This window comes from Saccopteryx bilineata, chromosome 3 (genome assembly GCF_036850765.1).
Source record: "Saccopteryx bilineata isolate mSacBil1 chromosome 3, mSacBil1_pri_phased_curated, whole genome shotgun sequence".
NCBI classification, from domain to species: Eukaryota; Metazoa; Chordata; class Mammalia; order Chiroptera; family Emballonuridae; genus Saccopteryx; species Saccopteryx bilineata.
Window position 1 is genome coordinate 170,069,282 of NC_089492.1, and position 13,969 is coordinate 170,083,250.

Genomic DNA, 13,969 nt, shown 5'->3' on the forward strand with positions numbered 1-13,969 from the left:
ATTTTAAAGTAAAAAAAAAAAAAAAAAAAAGGAACAAATACAATATTTAAAATAAAGAACAAGTAAATTTTAATCAACAAACTTACCAACATTTCAATGGGAACTATGGGCTTGCTTTTGGCTAATCAGATAGTCAATGTCTGGTTCCATATTTGTCACTGCTAGCTGCAAAAAATGATGCAAGTGTTCATTGGTTAGTCTAGATCGGGTTGGACATTTAAAATTTTTCATCCTAGAAAATGTCTGTTCGCAGACATAAGTGCTGCCAAAAATTGTTGACATTTTAAGAGCATGGTTCCTGATATTAGGATATGTCTCTGATGAGAGAGAGGCATAGAAATTAGGCAAGTTGTTTGACTTGAATGCGTCTTTCAGAGAGTCACAATTCTGCAGTTCAGCCAGTTCCATTTGGTAAATTGAATCCACATTTTCAATGTCAATAGAAAATGGGTTATGGAAAAGCTGAATGTCCTGTTCATGGAGATGAAGCTCTTTAAATCTAAATTGGAACTCCTTTTGCAACTTTTCCAGTGAATCCACACATACTTCTTTTGGGAATGTAATCAAGGGTTTTTCCGCTAACAGGTTTTGAGTTAAGGGGAGATGGCAGAAATTTTCCTCCTTCACTTGTTTAATAAGGAGGCCTAATTTTACTTCAAATGCTTTTACATGTGATTGCATATCACAGATGAGCTTCCCTTTTCCTTGAAGTTGCATATTGAAACTGTTGAGTAGCTCTGTTGCATCTGTCAGAAAGGCGAGGTGCCATTTCCATTCTGCATCATTGAGCTCTGGTACTTCTTTGTTTTTTGAAAGCATAAAAGCTGTAATCTGTGGAAGTAAGTCATAGAAATGTCTCAGAACTCTCCCTCGACTCAGCCAATGGACTTCGGTGTAGTACAGAACATCTTCATAGGCCACATTTAGCTCAGACAGAAATTCCTGAAATTGCCTGTGGTTTAGTGCATTAGTTCTAATGAAGTTAACACAATGTACCACAATTTTCATAACAGAGTCCCACTTCAGTGATTTACTACATAACGCTTGTTGGTGGATGAGGCAGTGTATGGCTATTGGATGAGAATGGTTAAGTTTGTCCATCTCTAGGTTAATGCGAGCAATTACTCCTTTCTTAGGCCCCACCATACTAGGCGCACCATCAGTTGTCACACTGGATAGTTTAGCCCAGTCCAGCTCCAAATCCTTCACAGTTTGGGAAACCTTTTCATAGATATCCTCTCCCGTAGTTGTTCCTTTGATGCTTTGCAGTGCAGCAAGCTCTTCTGTGACTTCGAAATTGTCATTCATTCCACGAATAAAAATTAGAAGTTGTGCAGAATCACGAACATCATTGCTCTCGTTGAGTGCCAAGGAAAAATAAGAAAGTTTTCTCGCAGAGTTTTGCAAATGCTGATGCAAATTGTCCCCCATTTCTTCAATCCTTTGTGTTATTGTAGATCCTGAATGGTCTGCCAGCGCACACTATTAGCTTGGCAACTTGAAAACTTGCTCGCAGTGATGAAATATTTAGCTGCTTCTGCTTCACAAAAGTATTTTGCTGGGTTGACAATGAATTTTTCAGTTTTAATATTTTATCTTTTCTCACATCTCCAACCGAACAATCATATTTATCTTTATGTTGAGTTTGATAGTGTCGACGCAAATTATACTCTTTGAACACAGACACTATATTCTGACATATCAAACACACAGCTCTTTCCTTGTACTGCATGAAAAAGTAATCATAAGTCCACTGTTCTTTGAATATCCTACACTCTGAGTCAATTTTTCTCTTTCTTGACGTCATTGTTTCCTAGGGATTCCAAATTGATAATAGTTAAAAACCAATATATATATGCTCTCTGCCCCTCCATATAGGTCCCATGCTCTCTGCCCTTCATATAGGTCCAGGCCTCTGCCTCCCATGTAGGTCCAGGTTTCTGCCCACAGTGTAGGTCCATGCCCTCTGCCCCCCATGTAGGTCCAGGTCTCTGCCCTCATGTAGATCCAAGTCTCTGCCTCCCATGTAGGTCCATGCCCTCTGCCCCTCATGTAGGTCCATGCCCTCTGCCCCCTATGTAGGTCCATGCCCTCTGTCCCCATATAGGTCCAGGTCTCTGCCCCCCCATGTAGATCTAGGTCTCTGCCCCTCATGTAGGTCCAGTTCTCTGCCTCCCATGTAGGTCCAGGTCTCTGCCTCCCATGTAGGTCCAGGTCTCTGCCTCCCATGTAGGTCCAGGTCTCTGCCTCCCATGTAGGTTCAGGTCTCTGCCCACAATGTAGGTCCATTTTTAAAATCCAATTAAAAAATAAATAAAAAATATACTTACCTAGTACGGCAGCTGCTGCCACGCTGTGGACCTGGCACCTCGGTCTTCAGTCTGTCAGGCCTAGATACACACGTCGCGCGCTACAACGTCGCGACGTGATCATCTAGGTAGGACAGTGAGCACTGAGCACAATACAGGAAAGAGAGTTCCTGTATAGCGGTGGGTGCATTATTTCAATTGTAAGCGCCAGAGGGCGCTTACAATTGAAATGAATTAGGGAACCAGCTGAATCCCCAGAAGTGCGGGCTGGGTAAAAGGCCGTCGCGGGCCGCATAAGGCCCACGGGCCCTAGTTTGGGGACCCCTGGTATATATTTTTTATAAATTTAGAAGCACGATTATTAGATGGCAGCTTATGCTAAGGTACGTATGTAAGAAGGCAGAGATTTTCAATGATAATAGCAAAGCATGTAGTATTTTTTAATGCAATAAACTCTTGAATAAACAAATTATAATTTAGTTTCAGAAATAATTTGGAAATGGCAGTAAATGGAAATATTTCCATGACTTGTTGATATTTCATTCTTTCTTCCTCCTTAGCCAATATTAACCTTAGAAAAATTAAAAAGAATGCAAGCTATTAGTTTTGGAAGGAGGAAGTGTTCACTTAGTGTATTAGTGGTTAATATTGTGTTCCCTCCTTAAGTGTGTCATGTTTTATCCTTGTGGCTTTCATAGAACAGTCAGGTAGGACTTATAAAGGAACATCCATATATATATATATATATATATATATATATATATATATATATCTGAGATTGGCTGGATGGTTTGCAAATTTTGGTATCCTATGGATTTCCATATATATATCTGAGATTGGCTGGATGGTTTGCAAATTTTGGTATCCTATGGATTTCCATTGATCCAGACTACCTTTATCAGTGATATACGTCTCTTCTTCCTCATGTTAGGAAACTCAATATTAATTGTTCCAAAGATTAAACTTTCTCTCTTTTTTTCTTAACAAAAGGAAAATGTAGGTTTGTGAAAAGTTTGTCATTGTTCAATTCCACTTGCTTGTTACCTTATTTCTGTTAGGACTGTCTTGTCATATTTTTGTCTCTGAGGATACCAGCAAGTGTTTACTTTAAAGCCAATTGTACTTAGACTTTCTAGTAGATCTCTTTCTATATAATTAGAAGTTATCTGATAGAAATTGTTGGAAAAAAATGTTTGTAAATTATCATATGAAACCAATTTCCAATTACTAGTTTGTGGGCTGATTAAATTAACTCACAATTGCCTTGTTAGATACATATGGGGAAAACCATACTTGTATTAGTTTTTTAAATTCTCAAGAGATGATGCAGTTCTTTATTAAATATATAATTAATCTATTTTTTATATTAAATAATATTTTGTTACATAGAAATATAAAATTAAAATGTAAACTGTTAGTGTTTTGCCTGACCAGGTGGTGGCACAGTGGATAGAGTGTTGGACTAGGACATGGAGGACCCAGGTTCGAAACCCTGAGGTTGCTGGCTTGAGCACGGGCTCATTTGGTTTGAGCAAGGCTCACCAGCTTGGACCCAAGGTCATTGGTTCAAGCAAGGAGTCATCCGATCTGATGTAGACCCCGGTCAAGGCACATATGAGAAAGCAATCAATGAACAACTAAGGTGCCGAAACAAAGAATTGATGCTTCTCATCTCTCTCCCTTCCTGTCTGTCTGTTCCTATCTGTCCCTCTCTCTGTATCTGTCACAAAAACAACAACAAAAAGAAATCAATAAACTGCTAGTGGTTTCATAGATTTCATTATTAATTATAACTTCAAAATATTTTTCCCCTTAAGGTTTTATAAGCAACCATTTGGGATAAGAGTAATTATATAAAGTACTTAATAATGTTATAGAAAACATATATTTTCCCTAGCAACTATTTTAATATTTTCCACAAATAGGGAGTATAAGCAGAGATTATAATGTAACAGTATTAGAAAGAGATAATGATATACAAGTATATTAATCTGGGAAGATGAATTATAAATGGGGTAGTATGTTTCCAGTTTAAAATCTAAGTTATGCTGTCTACTAGTAGGCTTACTTTTCAAATGGGACAACAAAAGCAGCATAGACTATAAACAATACTCTTGTGTTGCTAGGGAAATAGACTACCTGATTTTTTAATGTTAAAATCCAAACTATTACTGGGCCTGGGGTTAATGATTTTTAATCATTTATAAAAATAGGGGGTTAAATATGTAGAATTAAAACTAATTATCAGGGGGATTCTTTCTCTTTTCTTCCTTTAATGAATTTTTATCTTTTTCTTTTTTAATAAAGCTGCTCTGTGTCTCTTCTTTCTTCTTTTCTTCATCGTACTCTAAAGCTTAGATTTTTCAGGAACTTTTTAAGAATCATCTTAATGGAAAACAATGTTATTTCACATTAAAAACAAAGTTTGGTATTTTAAATATATTTTAAGAAGGTGATAGGCCACAATGACTATGGCAAAAAATTGAAAAGTGGGGATGTGATACTTCTCTTTGTATCTTGCATATGTGTATTTTACCATCTGTTAACAAGATGCAGTTGTGATCTAACTTGAGGGGATGAACAACAACTAATAACTTAAAAAAAAAAAGGAATCAAACATGTTATCTAACCAAGGAGAAATCATTCACAGAGAATAAATATTGTGGACAGCATTTTGGAGATGACTTTAACATAAGTAATGAAAGTTAATCCACCTCTCAAATGTGGACATTTTCTTGGACGAAATGGTGGCCTCAGAGGCAGAGCAGCTCCCTAAGTCTAGACTCCCTGACAGATTTAAACTCGTTGTCTGGGTGAGCAGTAGAGATCCTAGTTTAGGCTTTGGTATGGTTTTATGTGATAACCAATAGAATGCTTTAAGAAGTTTGTGTTTTTATGATAGATTTCATAGTTTTAATTTTATGGAACTTTTATTAATTTACTTTTATGATATTTGTAGATAAATTGTTGGTTAGTTGAATTGGAGCACTAGGAGTTTTGCAGATCAAATAAAGGAAATTTTAACTAAAGTCATTTTCATACCAAGGACATTTTACATGTTTTAGCATCTTTTAAAATAACTACTGAAAAGTTCATGGACTTCTAGTTATAAAACATGATGCTATGACCATAAGATAACATTTTACTCATTATTATTTTTCTAATGCATAGGGTGACTTTTTATTTATTAAAACATTTCTTGGTTATGTTTTTGGGGAATATTAGAATGCTAGACTCATAAGAAGATTATGACATTCTGTGTATTCTATTCTATTCTGAGGGTTAGTTCCTGTTGTCTATAAAAACTGAACTAGCTTGTGTGGCTCAGAGTCAGTTTGCTATCTCTGTAGGCTCAAGGTTGTGAAGCCATACTAATATGAAATTATTCATAGTAATGCTTCGAACTTACTGCTCATAAACCAACATTCTTGAAAATGTCACTCCATAACCTACCTTCTTCATAAAAAATGAAGTTAACTCAGCTAGGAGATATTTGTGTATTAAAAATTGTGGTTGCAGAGCAACAGGAGGTCATCCTAATATGGTTAACTGACTCTCCTAAAGAGACTCTATTCTTTCTTTTTGTTGTTGTTGTTCAATACTTAGCAAAACAAAATTTTATAAAGTAGAATAGATTAATTGCTAAACAGACAGCATCACATCTGAACTGGTGCCAATCTGAATAGAAATAGACTACTATATAAATACACACATATACAGAGCAAATACTTATGCAGATGCACTCACACATTTTAAAGTATTGAAAGGGCCTCCTCAGGCCAAGCATTATTAATGGAACAAAACTCTTTGTTTGTTTGTTTGTTTATTTTGTATTTTTCTGAAGGTGGAAACAGGGAGGCAGTCAGACAGACTCCCGCATGCGCCCAACCAGGATCCACCCAACCAGGATCCACCCGGCATGCCCACCAGGGGGCGATGCTCTGCCCATCTGGGGCATCGCTATGTTGCAACCAGAGCCATTCTAGCTCCTGAAGCAGAGGCCACAGAGCCATCCTCAGCGCCCGGGCCAACTTTGCTCCAATGGAGCCTTGGCTGTGGGAGGGGAAGAGAGAGACAGAGAGGAAGGAGAGGGGGAGGGGTCACGAAGCAGATGGGCGCTTCTCCTGTGTGCCCTGGCCGGGAATCAAACCTGGGACTCCTACATACCAGGCCGACGCTCTACCACTGAGCCAACTGGCCAGGGCTGGAACAAAACTCTTTGGAGAGAAGCAATACATAAAAACACATGGAGAGGCAATGCTGAGAAATGATATATATCATGGTGCTTAAAGACTTGGTTCCCGAAGACTTTAAGAGTTTTAAAAATCTTCACAAAATAAGAAAGATCCCAGCATTTTAAGGAAAAATTTATTCTAGGGAGGGATTTTACTGAAATAACTAGGGCATATAGTCCTTTAGTTCTTTGTCATCAGTCTTAAGTACCATGTACTGTCGGTGCAGAACATTTCATACCACCAAGCTCTGTCAGAAGGTTATTATTGCTTGTGAGTGTGTGTGTGTGTGTGTGTGTGTGTGTCTGTGTGATGTACATCACTGTATATAGAGGACTCTTTTCCGTAACAAGCAGCCAGAATTACTACAAATAGAATGAAAGTAGTCCACTATCTAGCTAGCTAATGTTGAAGTGCAGTGCAGAAGCTTTGTGGCTTCCTTGTATAAATGTAATGGCCTAGAATGTACCCACTGATTCAAACTGTCATTCTAATGTGATGAGCACATACAGTTCTTATTATTAAATTTTATTGTTGTAAATACAGTAAGATTTTTGCTTGTATTCTGGTATATAGATGGGTCTGATTTTTGTTCTTACCACATGGAGTTAGTGTGGTTCTGACTATGAAGTCTAAGTGACTTGGACAGAGAATGAAAGCGTGTCCCCACAAATTGATAGGGAAGAAAAATATTGTTTATGACCCCGTAGGATATGAAGAATTAGGAAAGAATTTTAGAAATCTAGATAACCATAAAGCACCTATAAAATAAGGTGGTAACTAATAGAAAATAACAATTTAGCTTAAATCCATGAATAGTACTAAATGAATTTTCTAATTTCATCAGCTTAAACTACATAGTATAACTGAGTGTTTGAGTTGTCACAAATTAATGGCATGTGAGAAGAGGGAATGGCATGTGAGAAGAGGGAATGACTTCTATAGCCTGTTTTAGAAGAAAATCTATTGTTTTTGCTTGTGTTTTTCCTGTGCCTTAACTTTTTAGTATGTTCAATGATAATGGGTGATTATCAATGTTGTATGTAAAGACTAAGTTGAGCTTATTATTTTTATCTGATTTATGTTTAGAACTTTTCTTTATAAGGAGAATTATTTGTTTTCATCAAATTCTGAGCATTTAGGTTTTTACTTCTATGTCATTGCTCCTGGTAAACCATAAAAGTTCAGTGTAATAAATAAATAGATCTGTGTTTTTATAATTAAATTGTGTCTGGATAGTTTATTATTTGTTTATGATATTGTGTTGCTAATAGGTCGAGTATTCTTGCATGACATTTTTCACAAATGCAATAGGAATTTTTTTACTTAAACTATGTAGAAATTTAGCACATTAAAAGACTTTTTCTATTTGGCATGAATATTAAACTTTATTATATAAAGAAAACGATTTGTATATCTTCATATACATGTTTAGTTGGTAAAAATTACAGGTATGTTTTAAAAAAAACATTGTTTTTTTCTTTCATGAAAGAGTATTAGAGAAACACAGGTCTAGAAATTTTGTTATGATAAATAAAGGTATCTCTAAAAGCAAAGAATAAATTACACACATTGCACATTTTATATAGATAAAGCTCTAGGAATAGATTTACAATTTTACTAAGAGATTGGCTAAAATTCTTCAGTTTGTAGGATATTCACTGTTTTCATTCTATTGAATTAAAGTAGTTTTGTTTTTTCCCTCCATGTTTAAAAAACAATATCCACTAAGCACAAGCATTTTGTCTTCTTGATATGTAGTAACAAAATACATGTGATTTGGGGACCAGACTACAGAGAAGACAGTATACACCACTTGTGCAGTTGGCCCTGTGTCTTTGTTATTCTAGGAGAGTAAAAGAAGCAAACCTCCACACAAAGGAGGCATCTAGATTGCCAAAGTCAAATCTCTTTGGACCATGTGGCTAGTCAACATTAGAAGCTTCCCTCAATCAATGACGGTCATTTTCCAAGGTATTGTAAAATGGCTGGCAAGCATTGATTATAAAATTCTTGTTTATGAAGTCAAACATACATTTCTGTAGGCTTCCAGGTGTTTTTTCTCCTCTAATGGGGTGTTAGTTTATTAAATCATCGCACAGGTCTCTCAAATGCCCCCACAAATACATCTACCATTAAAGAGACAAATGATTCAGGGATGGCCTGCATTTCAAATGCATTGTTTAGTAATAACAAAAATGGTTTAAAAATGAAAAAAAAAAAAACACCCAAAACCAAAACACTGATAAAGCATCTCTCCTTGGTTTCACTATATTTGTTCGTTTTGGCTATAATCCTCTTCCCATCTCCATGAGCAATCTCAAAAACAGTCATGACCTTAACATCAACCTATATGCTAGTGATTTAGAAATTTGTATCTCTGGGCCAAATTTCTCCCCAGGAGTTCCAGATCTGGGTGTAAAACTCACAAGTTGATATTCCGTAGTTACCACATACTGAAATGTTTTATTTATTTTTTGACAGTGTGTATCTATTTTTACATTGCCCATCCTGGTTAATGATGCATCTTACTGCCCAATTAGAAACCTCAGGGTCATCTTAAATTATTGCCGTTCTCTCTGTGTCAAATCAGTCATTTAGTTTTATGTTGTTTGATTGTTTAGCTAATGCTTAGAAATGTTAGTTCACTGTGTATTAATTTTCTTGATCTTGTTTATTGGCCAAGAGGGTTCCTCTTCATCAGTTCATATGTTTATCTCATTTTTTCTACTAGGTTTTGGTACTTTGTTATTGCTTCGAAGGGCTTCTTTATATATTCTTCATAACCTGGTTGTGTGCTTCACAAGTATCTCTGCCAGCTTGTGGTTTACCTTGTTTGCTTTTCTAAAAGTGATATTAGCCTAGATAAATGTTTCATATTAATGTAGTCAAATATATTTATCTTTTTTATAGTTTATGGGATTTTTGTGATTTACTTAAAAAATTTGTTGGAACGTTGATGCCAATTATATTCTGTAATACTTTCTCATTTTTTAAGAAAATTTTGTTTTTCACACTTAGGACTCTTATCTGTCCGGCATGTATTTGTGTGTGCACTGGAGTTAGGGACCTAACTTTCTTATACTTTTTTATATGGATATCAACAGTCTTAGTACCATTTATTGAACATGCTGTCTTTTCCCCATTGATTTGTAGTCAGAACTATATCAAGTTCTCATGTTTTTTAGGTAAATTATTGGCTCAAGATTGGAGGAAAGTCCTATTGGCTCAAGATTGGAGGAGAGACTAAATTATTTCCCTTCCCCCAAAATTTGTATGTTGAAGCACCCAGTCCCCCATGTAACTGTATTTGGAGATAGGGCCTTAATTGAGGCAATTTCAGTTAAATGAGGTCATAAGGGTGGGGCCCTTATTCTATAGGACTGGCATCCTTAGAAGAAGAAGATGAGACACCAGAGGTCATTCTGTGTGCACATACAGAGGAAAGGCCATGTGGGGACACAGCCAGAAAGCACCCCTTTACAAGCCAAGAGCACAGGCCTCACCAGAACCAAGTCTTCCAGCACCTTGACTATGGACTCTTGTCTCCAGAACTGTGAGAAAATAAATATCTGTTGTTTAAGCTACTCAGTCTTTGATTTTTTGTTATAGCAGCCAGAGAGGACTAATCCAAATTCTTTATCCTTGTTTGTTGTAAAGTAGCGTTCCACAGGTTTACATAGAGACACCAAGGCAGGATACAGAAGAATTTTTAGGAGGAGAGTTATTTAATAAGCTGGCTGCATATGACTTGCACGGGGTATAGCTGACCCAAATCATGCGTGCGTAAAATAGCCCTGCAGCTCGTTATATAGACTTGATCACACCCAGGTTAGGGGGAAAAAGGAAGGTGAAATATGACACAATAATCAATTATCAACAAACTCACAACATCTGTCCATAGGATCTATAAAAAACATTCCTACATATTAAAACTTTCAAGGTAACACAATAGTGATGTCGCTTTACATATCGAAGACATTCACAAATCTTTCAGTGTCTATCTCCCCTCCTTTACCTAGAGGTATATGTATGTCACTCTCAGGGTTCCAGGAAGGGAAGAAGAGCTAAAATCAGTGTAGGATATGTAAATATTGTCTCTTATTGAAAGGGAAAGGAAGTTCTTCAGATAACCTTTATTCTATAGTTAAACTAAATGACCCAGTCATCTTTGCAAGCCAGAAAGCTTCTGCATTCTTCTCCCTCCATTCTCCAAAGAAAAGACAGGGCAAGAGGCCTGACTTTTTCTCCTAAAATATTAATATTAATTTTTGCAATTCTTTGGTACCTTACCACATGCTGAGTCCTAAATTCTATAACGGGAGTTTATTTCTTTATTACTTTTTTGGTCAGTGAATATGCAAAAGAAGATTTAGAAGGTTTTCTTAACAAATTCTATTTGTTTTATACTCAAGATAATTTTTTTTATCATATATTATCCACATTGGTTTCTTAGTCTTCTACTAATGAGCTCCCATTCTTAGAAGGGTATTAGATTAGAAGGTATATTAGTAAAGCGGATCCAAAGAGGGCTGCATGGGGTCCAGCTCTTCAAATATAACCTGGACACCACTTCTTCACCTATTTGGTGATGATTCCTTTATATCCAGGAAGGTAGACAAGAGTGAGAGACAATGTGAAAGGTTCCATATAAAGTATTAAAAGGCAAGGTTCCTTTCTAATAAAAGAATTAGAACATATCAAGCATGCAAAAATGATCATTGTAAAGTGCAATATAAAAGAGCATGTCATACTCCATGTTTCATTCCTTCCCTTTTTTGTAACTTTTAGTTGGGATCTTTTGGAATGGGAATGACCCAAGCCTGGAGGTACCCAGCTCTCCTTGTGCTAACCCATTATGTCCTTATATTCCTGGATGAAGGAAACATTGTTTAGTAAGAAAATGGTTTATAGAAGAGGGTTTATCTGTAGATTCTGTGTCCTGATGTTCTGTTTCCATTTTGTTTTATTGGGCTCTCGATGCCAAAACTTTACTAAATGATTGTAGCTTTATAACAAGAACTGATGTCTGGTTGAGTGAAACTCCCTGTTCAATTCAAAGCTATTTTGGCCCTTTACTGTTTCAAAAAAAAATTTAAGATCAATTTGTCAGGTTCTGTGAAAAAGCCTGCTGAAATTTTTATTAGAACTGCATAGGTCTCTATGATATTAAGACATCCTGTCTATAAATTTGAAATGGCCTTTTACCCAGGTCTTTAAAAAAGTCCTTCAAAAGTTTGTATCATTTTATTTAAAAAATTTTAAACATCTTTGATTATATTTATTTCCAGATATTTTACAGTTCTGTGGCTGTTGTGGATGAAATAATTTTTAAATTGCTTTTTAAGTATTAATGATATCTAGGGATGTTATTGATTTCTATAAATTGATATTCTATTCAGCATATTCCAGAACTGTTACTAGAAGTGATTTGTAAGTTTCTGTAGGATTTTTGTGGAAACTATCATATCTATGTGACATATTTTCTTTTCCAATCTTAAAAACACCTTTTTGCTTATCTTATTGAATTAGCTAAAAAAAATTAGTAAAAATTATAGCACATATTTTTGTCTTCCCCTGGCATTAAGAGGATGCTTCCAGTATTTAACATCAAATATGATGTTTGCTTATATTTTTGGTAGATATTTTATATCAGGTTGCATTTCTCTTTTATTCCTAGTTTTCTAAGATGTGTTTTATTTGAAAATTCTGAAAGGATGAAAGATTCTCAATTTATTAAGGTTTTTATTATTTTTTTCTTTAGTTAAATGTTGTGAATTACCTTAAATTTTTCCTAATGTTAAACCATTCTTAGATTCTTAGATAACTATCTCACAGGCTCCTAAGAGATAGCATGAACCTCTTGAGATCCACCCTAGCTTATTGGTAAAGAAACAAACAAAAACTATCTACTCAAAACAAAAATCCAGCTTTGCAATATTCATGGGCTCTCAAATTTGAACTACTCCAGTAGTAGGGACTCTTAAAATAAAGGATGTACATAGAAGAACTATGCTACTCTAGGGAAGTGGTAAAGGAAATGTAAAACTTCTCTAGAGACATTTCTACACCCCGGAGTGCAATTGTCCCATGCAAAATAATCCACAAATGGCTCACCAGACCAATGTGCAAGCCACAGAAGGAGAGGACCCTCATGAGGTCAAGTCAGCTGACACAAATGGGGAAATAGACACCCAAGGAAATAGAAATAATAACTTTAAATTCTTATGACTCTAATTAAATAAATCTAAATATGGTTCAAAATTATTAAAATTATAAAATGGAGAGAAGACATCATAAAAGAACAAGATCATGAAAGAGACGAAAGCATACACTTGACAAACTTAGTAGAGCTTCTAAAAATGAACACCAGTCATTTTTCCCACTTTATTCAAGTACAATTGAGAAATGAAAATTTTATTTAAGGTATGCAGTGTGATGATTTGATATACATATGTACATTGTGAAATGTTTACCAGAGTTGAACTAATTAACACTTCTGCAAAGGAGAAAATGCAACTTTGTTGTCCTGGAGGATTTAAAGAGAGATTGCAGTTCCAGCACCCAGCACAGACCAAGCACCACGCAGCTGTTAGACATTATGGTTATTAGCTTTCTGACTTGGTTTTTGGCATCTTTTTTTTTTATATAAATTTTTATTAATGTTAATGGGATGACATTAATAATTCAGGGTACATATATTCAAAGAAACCATGTCTAGGTTATCTTGTCATTAAATTATGTTGCATACCCCTCACCCAGAGTCAGATTGTCCTCCATCACCCTCTATCTAGTTTTCTCTGTGCCCCTCCCCCTCCCCCTAACTCTCTCCCTCCCTCCCTCCAGCGTCGTCCCTCCCCCCACCCCTGGTAACCACCACACTCTTGTCCATGTCTCTTAGTCTCATTTTTATGTTCCACCAATGTATGGAATCATGTAGTTCTTGTTTTTTTCTGATTTACTTATTTCACTCCGTATATTGTTATCAAGATCCCACCATTTTGCTGTAAATGATCTGATGTCATCATTTCTTATGGCTGAGTAGTATTCCATAGTGTATATGTGCCACATCTTCTTTATCCAGTCTTCTATTGAAGGGCTTTTTGGTTGTTTCCATGTCTTGGCCACTGTGAACAGTGCTGCAATGAACATGGGGCTACATGTGTCTTTACGTATCAATGATTCTGAGGTTTTGGGGTATATACCCAGTAGAGGGATTGCTGGGTCATAAGGTAGTTCTATTTGCAGTTTTTTGAGGAACCACCATACTTTCCTCCATAATGGTTGTACTACTTTACAGTCCCACCAAGAGTGAATGAGGGTTCCTTTTTCTACACAGCCTCTCCAACATTTGCTATTACCCGTCTTGTTGATAATAGCTAATCTAACAGGAGTGAGGTGGTATCTCATTGTAGTTTTGATTTGCAT